Source organism: Crocuta crocuta, unplaced genomic scaffold, assembly GCF_008692635.1.
Source record: "Crocuta crocuta isolate KB4526 unplaced genomic scaffold, BGI_CrCroc_1.0 scaffold561, whole genome shotgun sequence".
NCBI lineage: Eukaryota > Metazoa > Chordata > Mammalia > Carnivora > Hyaenidae > Crocuta > Crocuta crocuta.
This window is the reverse complement of record NW_027530529.1, coordinates 786,952-799,704: the sequence shown is the minus strand read 5'-3', so window position 1 is coordinate 799,704 and position 12,753 is coordinate 786,952. Positions and strand designations below refer to the sequence as shown.

General features: G+C 36.9%; 1 protein-coding gene across 1 annotated transcript in view; it reads left to right on the top strand.

The window, feature by feature from the left end:
* Positions 1–12,753, top strand: part of RSF1 (remodeling and spacing factor 1) — a 149,436-nt gene that overhangs the window by 95,387 nt on the left and 41,296 nt on the right. The gene's annotated exons all lie outside the window — the stretch shown is intronic.

The following is a 12,753-nucleotide window of genomic DNA, read 5'->3' as shown; positions in this document are numbered from 1 at the left end:
CTCTCTCTCTCTCTCTCTCTCTCTCTCTCTCTTTTTCTGCTCCTCTCCTGTTCCCACTCTGTCTCTCAAAAATAAACATTAAAAAAATTAAAAAGAAATGAAGAAAGAGATAAAGATTTGACAGAAAGAAATAAGGTTTTGAAGTTAGGAAAGAAAATCAACAAGCATCCACAAGAAAGCCAAAACCAGAGCAAGGAAACAGACAAAAATACTAAAGTCTATGCTTCACAAAACCTCCTAAAACAAAGTTGTTAGGCTGTATATTGAATTGACACTGCATACCTTGGAAAATCAACCCAGAACACCCAGCTTCAAGACATTCCAGTAAAATTATTGGGATTTGAAGAAAGAAAGACTTCGGTTATCCAGACAAAAAGACCACATGACTTACGGGGAGAAGAAAATCAGACTGCCATCACTCTTGTTTGAAAGCAATGCTTTATGATAGAAGAAAATGCCATAACATGCGAGGCAACAGAAATGTGCCCCAGGGACTTCACGTCCAGCCAGAGTAGCTTTCAAATAAAGACTGCAGATAAACATACCAAAATCTAAGGTCTCTTTCCCGTGAACCTTTTTATAGAAATCTTCAAGCAAATGAGCTTCAGATAGCCAGAATGACTATCAAAATATCAGTGCTGTATGCTGTCAAAAAACATATAAACGTGTTCATTTGTATGGCTTAATATTTACATGGCTGTTTCCTCCTTCTGTTTATAAGAGGAATCCAAGAACATTGATTCCCCAGTAGCAGTGAGCACTTTTAGCCTCTAAATTTTTATTTCAAGATACCATTCTCCAATAAAAGGAACCAGTGCTCCTCTGACTGATTCCAGTGATGGGCGGAGAAAATACAAAATGAGCTTGGGGCATCTTAGAATGCCAGAAACTAAAGACGTGCTCAGAAAAGCGATTAGGCATATCAGTAGGACACAGGTGCCAACCAGAAAGAGTGCCCAGTGGTGAAAGCAGAAACTTTTTCAGCTACAAATTTATGTACTGATTGGTAGATTTAAACCTTAGATTTAAATAAATGTCCATAAGTTTCTACTTATATAAATACATGACTATATAAATAAATAGAGGTGAAGGGACAGCTTTTCCCTGCAGATAAATATTAATTAATGTAGGAGAAATCAGAGAAATAAAAAATCACCAGTATGGAAACACTACAGTAATTGTTGTAGGCAAAATCTCTCACAAATGCTAAAATCAGTGGTTTATACTTTGTGGAGAAATGGAGTAATAGCATAATTTCAAAGTATCTTCCCAAGATTTTTTCCTGTTAGTAAAAGAAAAATGGTAACTTTACAGTAGTATAACCAGCCAACAGGACCTTAAGCAAATGATCGAAGTATTAACATGTATTCTCTGGTGTACGGCATCTCTTGCGGAATTTTTGTCAAAAGTGTATAATTTCAATGTAATCTTGAGAAAACATTTAAAAGCCCACATAGGGGCTCCTGGGTGGCTCAGCCGATTGAGTGTCTGACTTCTGCTCAGGTCGTGATCTCAGGGCTCATGGCTTCAGGCCACACATTGGGCCCTGTGCTGACAACTCAGAGCCTAGAGCCTGCTTCAGATTCTGTCTCCGTCTCTCTGTGCCCCTTCCCCACTCGTACTCTGTCTCTCTCTCAAAAATAAACGTTAAAAAAAAGTTTTTAAAAATTAAAAGCCTAGGGGCGCCTGGGTGGCTTAGTTGGTTAAGTGTCCAACGTCAGCTTAGGTCATGATCTCGCAGGTTGTGGGTTCGAGCCCCACGTCTGTGCTGACAGCTCAGAGCCTGGAGCCTCCTTTGGATTCTGTGTCTCCCCTTCTCTCTGCCCCTTCCCTGCTCATGCTCTGTCTCTCTCTGTTTCTCAATAATAAATAAATGTTCAAAAAATTAAAAAAAAAAATAAAAGCCCAAAGTAAGAGTTATTCCATAAAATAACTGTGTCAAAGTCAGAAGAAACAGGGAAAGTATGAAGGAGGCAAGAACAGAAGAACAAAATGAGACCTGAAACCGTAAACAGAAAAGGTACTGGGAGGAAAACTGGCAAAATTTAAATAAAATCTGTTTAATTAATAGCATTTTACTGATGTTAATTTCCTAGTTTTGATAATTATATTGTGGAATATGTAAGTTCTTAACTTTAGGAACAACAGGGTAAAAGTGTACTTGAACTATTTTGGTAACATCTGTAGGTCTAAAATTATTTGAAAATAAAGATTTTAAAAAGATTTTTGGGTGAGCATTAAGTTTGTAGTTACATGTAACTAAATATAAATGGCAGAAATGAGAAAGAATGTGTCATCTATAATGACTATGTGTTTCGACAATGAACCTATAATATGACAACAAATGGAGAAAGAATGGGAAGAGTACGAACACTTAACTTTTTAATAAATCACTTTGATGATGATGTCAACATTGTTATTCTGAGACTGTTTTATATATAACATGAGAAGAAAAATCAGTATTGTTTTAATTAAATCATCCATGGTATCCTTTAAAACTGAGATTCTCTGGTGGAGGGCATGGAGCAGGAGAAATAAGATGTAAGATAGAAGAGATTAAGGAAACACTGAAGTAGCATTATGAATTCATGAGGTGTTTCCCCCCCACATATTTGTTTGTTTGTTTACTTTAAGAGAGGGGGAGACAGGGAATCCCAAGCTGACTCCACACTGTTAGTGCAGAGCCCAATTCGAGGCTCTATCTCACAACCATGAGATCATGACCTGAGCTGATACCAACAGGTGGACGCTTAACCAGCTGAGCCACCCAGGTGCCCCTTAAATTTTTATTTAAGTTCTAGTTTATTAACTCATGAGTTATTTTTATTAAAAAAATATATGCATGTCTTTTGTAGTTGGACAGACTTAGAAACAGTGGTCAACCCAACAGTAGTGAGCAACCTTAACACCCGGGTTGTGGTTGTGAAGAATAGTTTCCCACCAATTCTGAGCTGAGAAATATCTTGTCATTCTAGGTAGTATGAATGTTATCAGAGTCCTGTCAAAAAGACTCAGGAACCAACTTAAAGAGGTTTTCACTGACAAAGACAAGACAATTTAAGCATCAAGAATAATACCTATAATGGATTAAAATATAATTGAATATGTCTTAAATCCATGTTTTCATTAGGACACTAAAAGAAAAATTGGTTACCTTTGGAGAATGTCAATGGGGACCAAGTTATTATTTTGAAAATCGTTAAGTAAGTGAAGAGAATCATTCATCCTGCCTTTTCTATATGAACTGTACCACTGTATAGCAAAATAGTGAGTTAGTAAAGTTTATTGTATTTATTCCAACAAGTTATTGATCGAGGAATGATAGCATGGGAATATCCTCATTTTGCAATTCCTGATAAAGGTTTTAGGGAGCATCAGTATCTAGCAACCTCACAAAAAGAAAAAAAATCAGACACTAATGCTGTTTGATAAAGAATACATTATCAGTGAAGTAGTTTTGCCAGAAATTGAACTTGAATCTGATGAAGGCTATAGATCAGAATGACAATTTAAGGGACAAAAAGGACAGAGGAGCATGGGAGTGCAGTCAGCACAATCCAGAAATTATAGGACACATGATTCAGTGACTTGAACAAATAAATTGCAAGAAAAATAAAGGATGGAGGGGACAAGAGGAGATTAAAGAGACCTGAAAAAGAAAATAATACATAGGTAAAACTAAAATAAGGAAATGATTAATATAAAAGGTTAATGGTTATTCTTGGTAGGGAGAGGGAATTCTTGAGAAAAGGCATGTATAGGGCTTGGAGAGTAGTGGCAAGGTTCTTCTTCCTGTTTGCCTTCTAATAATTTAATCTGGGCTTTTGTTTTGTATGGCTTTCTTTATTTTGCTATACTTAACCATAAAAAGGCATTTCACAGATTCCTACCATGTGTAATTTTTATAAAAGAATTGGCACCAATTCATATCCCTTTAGCATGTAGTAAAATGGTATTGCTGATATTTTGGTGCAGGCAGCTCCTGTTATTTGTCCATTAGGTACATATTGATGATATCAAAAGATAAATGCATTATTTTGAGCCCCTTTTGGAAACTGTAAAGTCTTCACACATCTTAAAAATGGTGAAAAGCTTTGCCAAACAAAATACTTCAGTTGCGAAAATATATTCCTCTTATAGGCATGATTGATATTTTACCTGTAATACTTCATTCAGTCATTCCAGTCAACATATATTTATTGAGTACATGGTGTGTATCATGCATTATTCTTGGTACTGGGAATAAATTTGTCAACAAAATCAATTGACTTTTAGCCTTCTTCACATTTACATAGTATGGGGAGGTAGACAATAAGATTAATAAATACATAGTGTGTTAGATGATATTGATAAGGAGCTATGGAAGGAAAATAATTTGGAGGAAGAGAGAGGGTGTAGCTTTAGATTGGGAGCCTAGAAAAAGACTCACTGAAAACGTGACACTTGAGTATAAAAACTAAAGGGTCTGGAAGAGTAAGCCATGCAGATACTCAAGGAAAGGGTTTTTTAAGCAGACAGAAACAAATGCAAGATGCTGAAGTGGGTCTAACATACATAATATGTTAGAGTAGGGATTGGCAGACTAGGGACTGCAGGCCAAATCTGGCCTGCTAATCTTTGGTTAATTAGAATATATTTATTCTTTCAGTATCTTACTATCCGTAGTTGCTTCATACTACAAAGGTAGAGTTGAGTAGTAGCTACACAGACTAAAATATTTACTATCTGACCCTTTACAGAATAAATTTGCTGGCTCCTGTTTTATAGCAAGGTGAGTAATAGAGCTGAAGCAGAATGAGTGAGGGGTATTGTAATACACGAGAAAGTGAGGTTGGGGGGGTCAGGCTATGGGAGGTTGGTGAGAGGTGTGGAGGATGTATAGGGCCTTGCGGTTTATTGAGAATGTTGGTTTTAATCTGAATAAAATGAGATGTCCTTGAAGAGCTTTTATCATGAACTCTCTTGAAAAATCCCCCAACTATTCTTATTTCTGTCTTTGATCTTCTTCATCTATTTGGCATAAGACAGCCACTGAGATCTCATTAAAAGAAGTTTGATGATGACATTGTTTAAAACCGTTTATGAGTAGACTGGACAAGATGAGATCCAAAGCATAGGGGGAAGGATTGGCCTTAGCTTAAAATACCGTCTCTGTTTTAACAGGACTCGGTTTACAAGTCTGGTGATAAGAAGGAGCTTCTACCTCATGGCTTCTGTTTTCTCTGTGAAATGAAGGACAGAATCATCTGAAAATGTAGACATAGCAGAGAGATTGCAAGTTTGAGGATAATGAAGAACACTGAAATAGTTATTGCTAGAGAAGTAGGAAGATTACTAGGCAGAGTCCATGTCTCAGGGATAGCAGGTGACCATGAATTTATTGTAATACCCACCTTGTTCCTTTCTGTAACCCCAGTAGCTACTCATGAACCATGAAATCATGACCTGAGCTGAAGCTGGATGCTTCACCTACTGAGCCACCCAGGCACCTGTCATATCTTCTTAATTCTTTTTTTTTTTTTTTAATATTTTTATTATTTATTTTTAGGAGAGAGAGAGAGAGAGACAGCGTGAGCAGGGGAGGGTCAGAGAGAGGGGGTGATACAGACTCTGAAATAGGCTCCAGGCTCTGAGCTGGCAGTCAGCACAGAGCCCGACGCGGGGCTCGAACCCACCAACTGCAAGATCATGACCTAAGCGAAAGTCGGACGCTTAACCAACTAAGCCACCCAGGCGCCCCAATTCTTAATGAAATAGTTCACATAAACAGAGCATTGTATGAAACTTAGATACTGCTCAGATTTGTTTTGATTAAAAACGTTATGGAAACAATATCTCCCTTCATATTCCATTCCTTCTCCCTCCTTTTCTAGGCATGGCCACAGTGCTGTACATCATTCATACATATACATTTATGATTTTGGTACATAAGTATGTAACATATCAATATATAGCATCATGTTGTGCATTTTATAACTTCTGCGAATGGTATCATATTACCTGTCCTTTTGCAGCTTGCTATTTCTTTTCTTTTTCTTTTTCTTTTTTTAAATTTATTTATTTTGAGAGAGAGAAAATTCCACCCGGGCTCTGCACTATCACAAACCATGAGATTGTGACCTGAGCTGAAGTTGGATGCTTAACCGTCTGTGCCATCCAGTCATCCCTGTTTCTTTTCTATTATTTGCTATATAGGGGTCATTCATTCTCTTATTTAAAGGAATTTTAGGTTATTTCAAATTTTGCAACTTTATAGCAGTGCTACAACAAATACTCATGTTTATTTTTCTGTATAATGTCTGTAAAGTATACTTTCTATAAGCAGAGTTATTCTATTATAGAGTGTATTTGTTGAAGCTGTAGAGTGGATATTTCTAGCTTGCTCTGTAAAGTGTTTGTATTAACTTACCATACGTGTAAAGGATTTGAACAGACTCTGAAACTACTATGCTATTTAAACATTTCTCAAGTCTTGGCTTAGAAGAGGAGGATTATAAAGAAATTAAGCCTCATCAGGGATTAGTTACCCCTTTATCACCCAGCAGATGACAAGCCCAATATATATTAGGTGAATATGGATAATTTTTGGTGAGTATGGAAAAGGAAAGGGAATAGAAAGCAAAAGAGGAAGGAAAATATATCAGACATGATTATATTTGACTACATGTTTGTTCAAACAGTTGGGGTTTTTTTCTTACAATAAAAAGGCAGGTAGTCAGTAGTCCAGGTCTTGTTAAGCCCAAATACCCTTCCTAGTGTGCCATCCTTAGCATGTGGCTTTGACTGCTCCCTCTCCATAGAGGATAGGAGAAAGGGCAGAAGGCATAGTTCAGCTGAACCCTGTAAGTCTCACCCAGTAGACTTCCTTATGCATCTCTTTGGTCAGAACTGGATCATGTTTCCTAGCTATAAGTATCTGAGGAGGCAAGTTCCTTATTGAACGAAAACACAGCTTTGTTAGTAAGAAAGAAGAGGAAACAGAGAAAGCATACCTTAGTGATATTGCAGGTTTGGTTGCAGACCACCCCAGCAAAGCAAATATCATAATAAAATAAATCAAAGGAATTTTTTGGTTTCTCAGTGCATATAAAAATTATGTTTACACTATACTGTAGTCTGTTAAGTGTTCAATAGCATATCAATACTAAAAACAATGTACATACCTTAATTCAAAAATACTTTATTGCTAAGAAATGCTAACCACCATCTGAGCTTTCAGTGAGTTGTTCTCTTTGTGCTGGTGAAGGGTCTTGGCTTGATGTTGATGGCTGTTGACTCATCAGGGTAGTGGTTGCTGAAGGCTGGGATGGCTGTGACAGTTTCTTGGATAAGACAAGAATAAAGTTTGTCAAATTAATTGACTCTTCCTATCATGAACAATTTCTCTGTAGTTTGTGATGATGTTTGGTAGCATTTTACCCAAAGTAAAGTTTTTTTCAAAATTGAAATCAGTCTTCCCAAGCCCTGCTACTGCTTTATCAGCTTTGTTTATATAATATTCTGAATCCTTTGTGTCATTTCAACAACCTTCACAGCATCTTCACCAAGAGTAGATTTCCATCTCAAGCAACGACTTTCTTTGCTCATCCATGAGAAGTCACTCCTCGTCTGTTCAAGTTTTAGCATGAGATTGTAGCAGTTCAGTCCCATCTTCAGGTTCTACTTGTCCTTCTAGTTTCTCTTGCTCTTCCTACCACGTGTGCAGTTACTTTTCCACAGAAGTCTTAAACCCCTCAAAGTAACTCATGAGGGCTGAAATCAACTTCTTTCACACTTCTCTTTATGTTGACATTTTGACCTCTTCCCATGAGTCACAAATGTTTTTCATGACATTTAGAATGGTGAATCCTTTCCAGAAGGTTTACAGTTTTCTTTAATCAGTATCTATGGCTACTATAGCTTTATGAAATATATTTCTTAAATAATAAGACTTGATGGTAGAAATGACTGCTTGATCCCTGGGCTGCAGAATGGATGTGTTAGCAGGCATGAAAACAGCATCCATCCTGTTGTACATCCCCATAAGCACTCTTGGGTGACCAGGTGCGTTGTTACCAAGCAGTAATATTTTGAAAGGAATAATTATTTTCTGAGCAGTTGGCCTCAATACTGGTCTTAAAGTATTTAGGAAACCATGTTGCAAAACCATGTGCTCTCATCCAGGCCTTGTTGTTCCATTCATAGAGCACAGGATTAGTGGATTTATCATAATATTTAAGGGCCCTCTGATTCTCAGAATGATAAATGAGCAACTTAAAGTCACCAGTTGTATTAGCCCCTAACAAGAGAGTCATCCTGTCCTTGGAAACTTTGAAGCCTGGCATTGACTTCTCTCTAGCTATTAAAGTCCTACATGGCACCTTCTTCCATTAAGACTTATTTTATCTGCAATGAAAATCTGTTGTTTGTTGTAGCCACCTTTATGAATTGTCTTAGCTGTGTCTTCTGGATAACTCGCTACAGCTTCTGCATCAGCACTTGCTGCTTCACCTTGCATCTTTATGTTCTGTCTCCATGGCTTCTTTCCTTAAACCTCATAAACCAGCCTCTCCAAAATCCTCTGTAGCTTCCTCACCTCTCAGCCTTCATGGAATTGAGGAGAGGTAGGGCCTTGCTGTGGTTAGACTTTAGATTAAGGGAATATTGTGGCTGGTTTGATCTTCTGTCCAGACCATTAAAACTTTTTCCATATCAGCAATAGGCTGTTTTCCTTTTTTATCATTTGTGTGTTCTTTGGAGTGGCATTTCTAGTTTCTTTCAAGGACTTTTCCTTTGTATTTACAAGTTGACCCACTCTTTGGTGTAAGAGGTCTCATTGTTGACCTGTCTTGGCTTTTGACATGCCTTACTCACTAAGCTTAATCATTTCTCGCTTTTGATTTTGACATGCCTTACTCACTAAGCTTAATCATTTCTCGCTTTTGATTTTGACATGCCTTACTCACTAAGCTTAATCATTTCTCGCTTTTGATTTTGACATGCCTTACTCACTAAGCTTAATCATTTCTCGCTTTTGATTTAACTTGAGAGATGTGTGACTCTTCCTTTCACTGGAACACTTAAAGAGTATTGTAGGGTTATTAGTGGGCCTAATTTCAGTATTGGTGTGTCTCAGGAAATGGGATGGTCCAAAGAGAGAGAGAGGGGAGGGAATGGCCATTTGGTAGAGTAGTCAGAACACACACACACACACCAGTTAAGTTTGCCATCTTAAATGGGTGTGATTCATGGAGCCCCAAAGCAATTACAGTGGTAACATCAAATGATCATTGATCACAGATCACTATAAAAAAATAATGATGAAATATTGTGAGAATTATCAAAATGTGACAGAGACATGAAGTGAGCAAATGCTTTTAAAAAACTGGCACCAATAGACTTGCTCAGTGCAAGGTTGCTGCAAACCTTCAATTTGAAGAAAATGCAGTGTCTGCAAAAGCACAGTAAAGTGAAGCTCAATAGAAGGGGTATGTCGGGGGGTGCCTGGGTGGCTCAGTCAGTTAAGTGTCTGACTTTGGCTTAGGTCATGATCTTGCAGTTCATGAGTTCGAGCCTCTATGCTGACAGCCAGCTCAGAACCTGGAGCCTGTTTCAGATTCTGTATCTCCCTCTCTCTGCCCCTCCCCTGGTCACGTTCATTCTTTCTCTCTCTCTCTCTCTATCACTTTCTCTCTCAGAAATAAATAAAACATTAAAAAAAAACAAAGAAGGGGTAAATATGTAGTAATGTTTTTTTATAGTTAACTTTTATAGAACATCCAATGTTCTGTTCCATAGTGATTGTGGTTGGGATGGTTGGGAAAACACACAATAGCTGATCAGTAAATATTTGTTGAGTAAATGGATGAATCAATTTAAAAACCTGTAGTAGATAAAAATTCTCTTGAAAACCTCATTTGCCAAACAGTGTTACCTACTGTATTGTGATTTTTAAGTGAGTTTTTCCCTAAGTTTTGTTTGTTTAAATTTTGTCTCTGAAATTCATTTGCATCTCTTTTATAGTTTCTTTTTGTGAAAACTTTGGGAAAATGCTTATATAACTGAATGACCTTTTTACCAGTTACGATTGTGCTTGAAGGTTCATTTTCTGTCGTGGTTCTGTTTTCTCTGTGGTTTTAGGGACACGTCCATGTGATCTAGGGGGTCTAGAGTAATCATTGTTTTCATGTCTGAAAAGAACTGAGCCAAATACAAAAATACCAAGAATTTAACATTTTTGGGTTAGGAGAAATTTAAGCTAGTGAAGTATAATTTTTCAGCTGATTTATTTATAAATGAAGAAATGAAGATCAGAGTTTGTTTTGAGACATACACAGAATTTACCACTAGGTGAATTAGGACTCATGAACCTAGGAGCCTTGAACCCAGTGTTATTCCCTCAGTCTCTTTTGCCATGTTGTTACCAGTCTGGAATCACATCATATAATGGAGATCTCGAGATCTTTCTACTTCACCATCCCCAAGTAAAAATACAGTGTCCTTTTAACTTGTGTCAGAGCCACAGTGAAGCCCTATGAAAACATAGGGAAGAATATTAATTTGTGTTTAATAAACCCTTAGTGTTAAATTGAAGTTTATTTTTTAAGATTTTTTTTTTTAATATTCATTTTTGAGAGAGAGAGAGCACAATCTGGGGAGGGGCAGAGGGAGGGGACAGATGACCTGAAGCGGGCTCTGCAGTGACAGTAGCAAGCCTGATGTGGGGCTTGAACCCACGAACCACAAGAGCATGACCTTAGCAGAAGTCGGACATTCAACTGATTGAGCTACCTAGGTGCTCCAAGTTGAAGTTATTTTTTAAAATTATAATCAATATTTTAATTGTTAACTAAGATGTTCATTTAATTAGATTTCCTGATATGCTGCCCAGTCTCAACAATCAGGAATTTACTCAGGCTACTTCATTAGTGGGAAGAAGAAGACACACAAATTAGATCATTACTATCATGTCTTTAATTTCCTTAGTGGCATGCATACATTAAGTCAATGACAATGTAAAAAGGGAAGAGCAATGCTGATACTCTGTTCTCAGGTTCTGAATGGTTCTTGGTGGTTCTTGAATGGTTTGTCTGCAACATGAATGAAATAAAAGAAATTGTGGTTTATAATTAAAATATTTACTCTTTTAAAGATACTGCATTCTCTTATTAAAAAAACATGTCTTCATCTCACTTCTATTTATTTTATACCTATGAAATACATTGTAATACTGGTTTATCAATTTGGCATAATGTGTAAATAATTGTCTGTAAAAATTACTACTTTTCTGGGGCGCCTGGGCAGCTCAGTCAGTTAAGCATCTGACTCTTGACGCGGCTCAGTTCACGATCTCACGGTTCATGAAATCAAGCCCCACTCGAGCCCCGCGTTGGATTCCGCACTGAGTGTGGAGACTGCTTGGGATTCTCTTCTTCTCTCTGTGTTCCTCCCTTGCTTGCTCTCTCTCAAAAATAAGTAATTGAACTTTACAAAAAAATTGCTACTTTGCTAAAACTTCATTTAGAGCTGAGGTTTCTTTAATTGTAAGGATAGGGTGAAATAATAGGAAGTGTAGGTAAAATTAGTACTTAATGAATTCTCTGAAAACACTCTGCTCAGATTCTCTGAGCGCTGGTTTTCACTATGTATGCAATCTCTGTAATCCCATTCAGAGGTTCTGCTATTTACCAAATACAGTTTTTGCACTATTAGGTACTCCAAAAAAGTTGGAAATACATAGCCAATTAAGGTAAAAAAAGGAATTGATGATAAATATATATAGATTATAACACATTATTTTCTGAAATGTTCACTAATGTAAATTGTAATGTAACCACATTGAGGAGTGTTATATAATTAAGTCTGATTTCTTTAAAAGGCATTAAATATCATAAAGTGCTAATGTTTCAGTGGAAAAAATGGGGCAACATGATCCCAACTTCGTCAAAAAGACACAACACTAGAATGAAGTAACTTAAAATATCAAGTGATTGCCTCTAGGGATGAGTATTGTGGACATTTTATTCTTTTTGTGGGCATATGTTTCATTTTCTGTACAGAATTGTGTTGCTTTTATAATCTGTATAAAGCATAAAACAAACATTTTCCCAGTGCCATGCTCATGTTACCTCTCTGAAACGAAGTCCTCAGTAACTTGCAAGGAAGAACATTTGTCAGTTTTTAAAACAAATCTGGTCTTTTGGAAATGTTTTATGTAGTATTTTTAGTTCCCATTTTTAAGCCATCACTTGAGCTTGAATAAATTATTTGAATTGTAAAAACATTTTCATTCCACTGAGCACACTGAAGCTAAAAGTGTAAAACATAAACCTGAAGCTTTCTGAAAAATCGCTTATTTTTATTTTTTCTTTTTTTCTTTTTTTTTTAAGTTATTTATTTTGAGAGAGATGAGCACAAATGGGATGGGCAGAGAGGGAGGGAGAATCGTAAGGAGGCTCTGTGTAGCCAGGTCAGCACAGAGCCCAATGCAAGGCTTGAACTCGCAAAACTGAGATCATGACCTGAGCCCAAATCAACTGGATAATCAACTGGATGCTCAACCGACTGAACCACCCAAGTGCCCCTGAGTAACTGTTTCTTAATATTTGCAAGTTGTGCTTCAGAGTTTGGTAATTTCCTTCACTTTAAGATTTGAGGGGTGTTTTGTTTTGTTTTAGTTTTTAGTCAAATGTCCATTGACAGACCACCTCTTTTAAGAGCGAAATTTCAAATGGGAATATATAATATCTTTAGCCTTTTATATTTCATAAACTT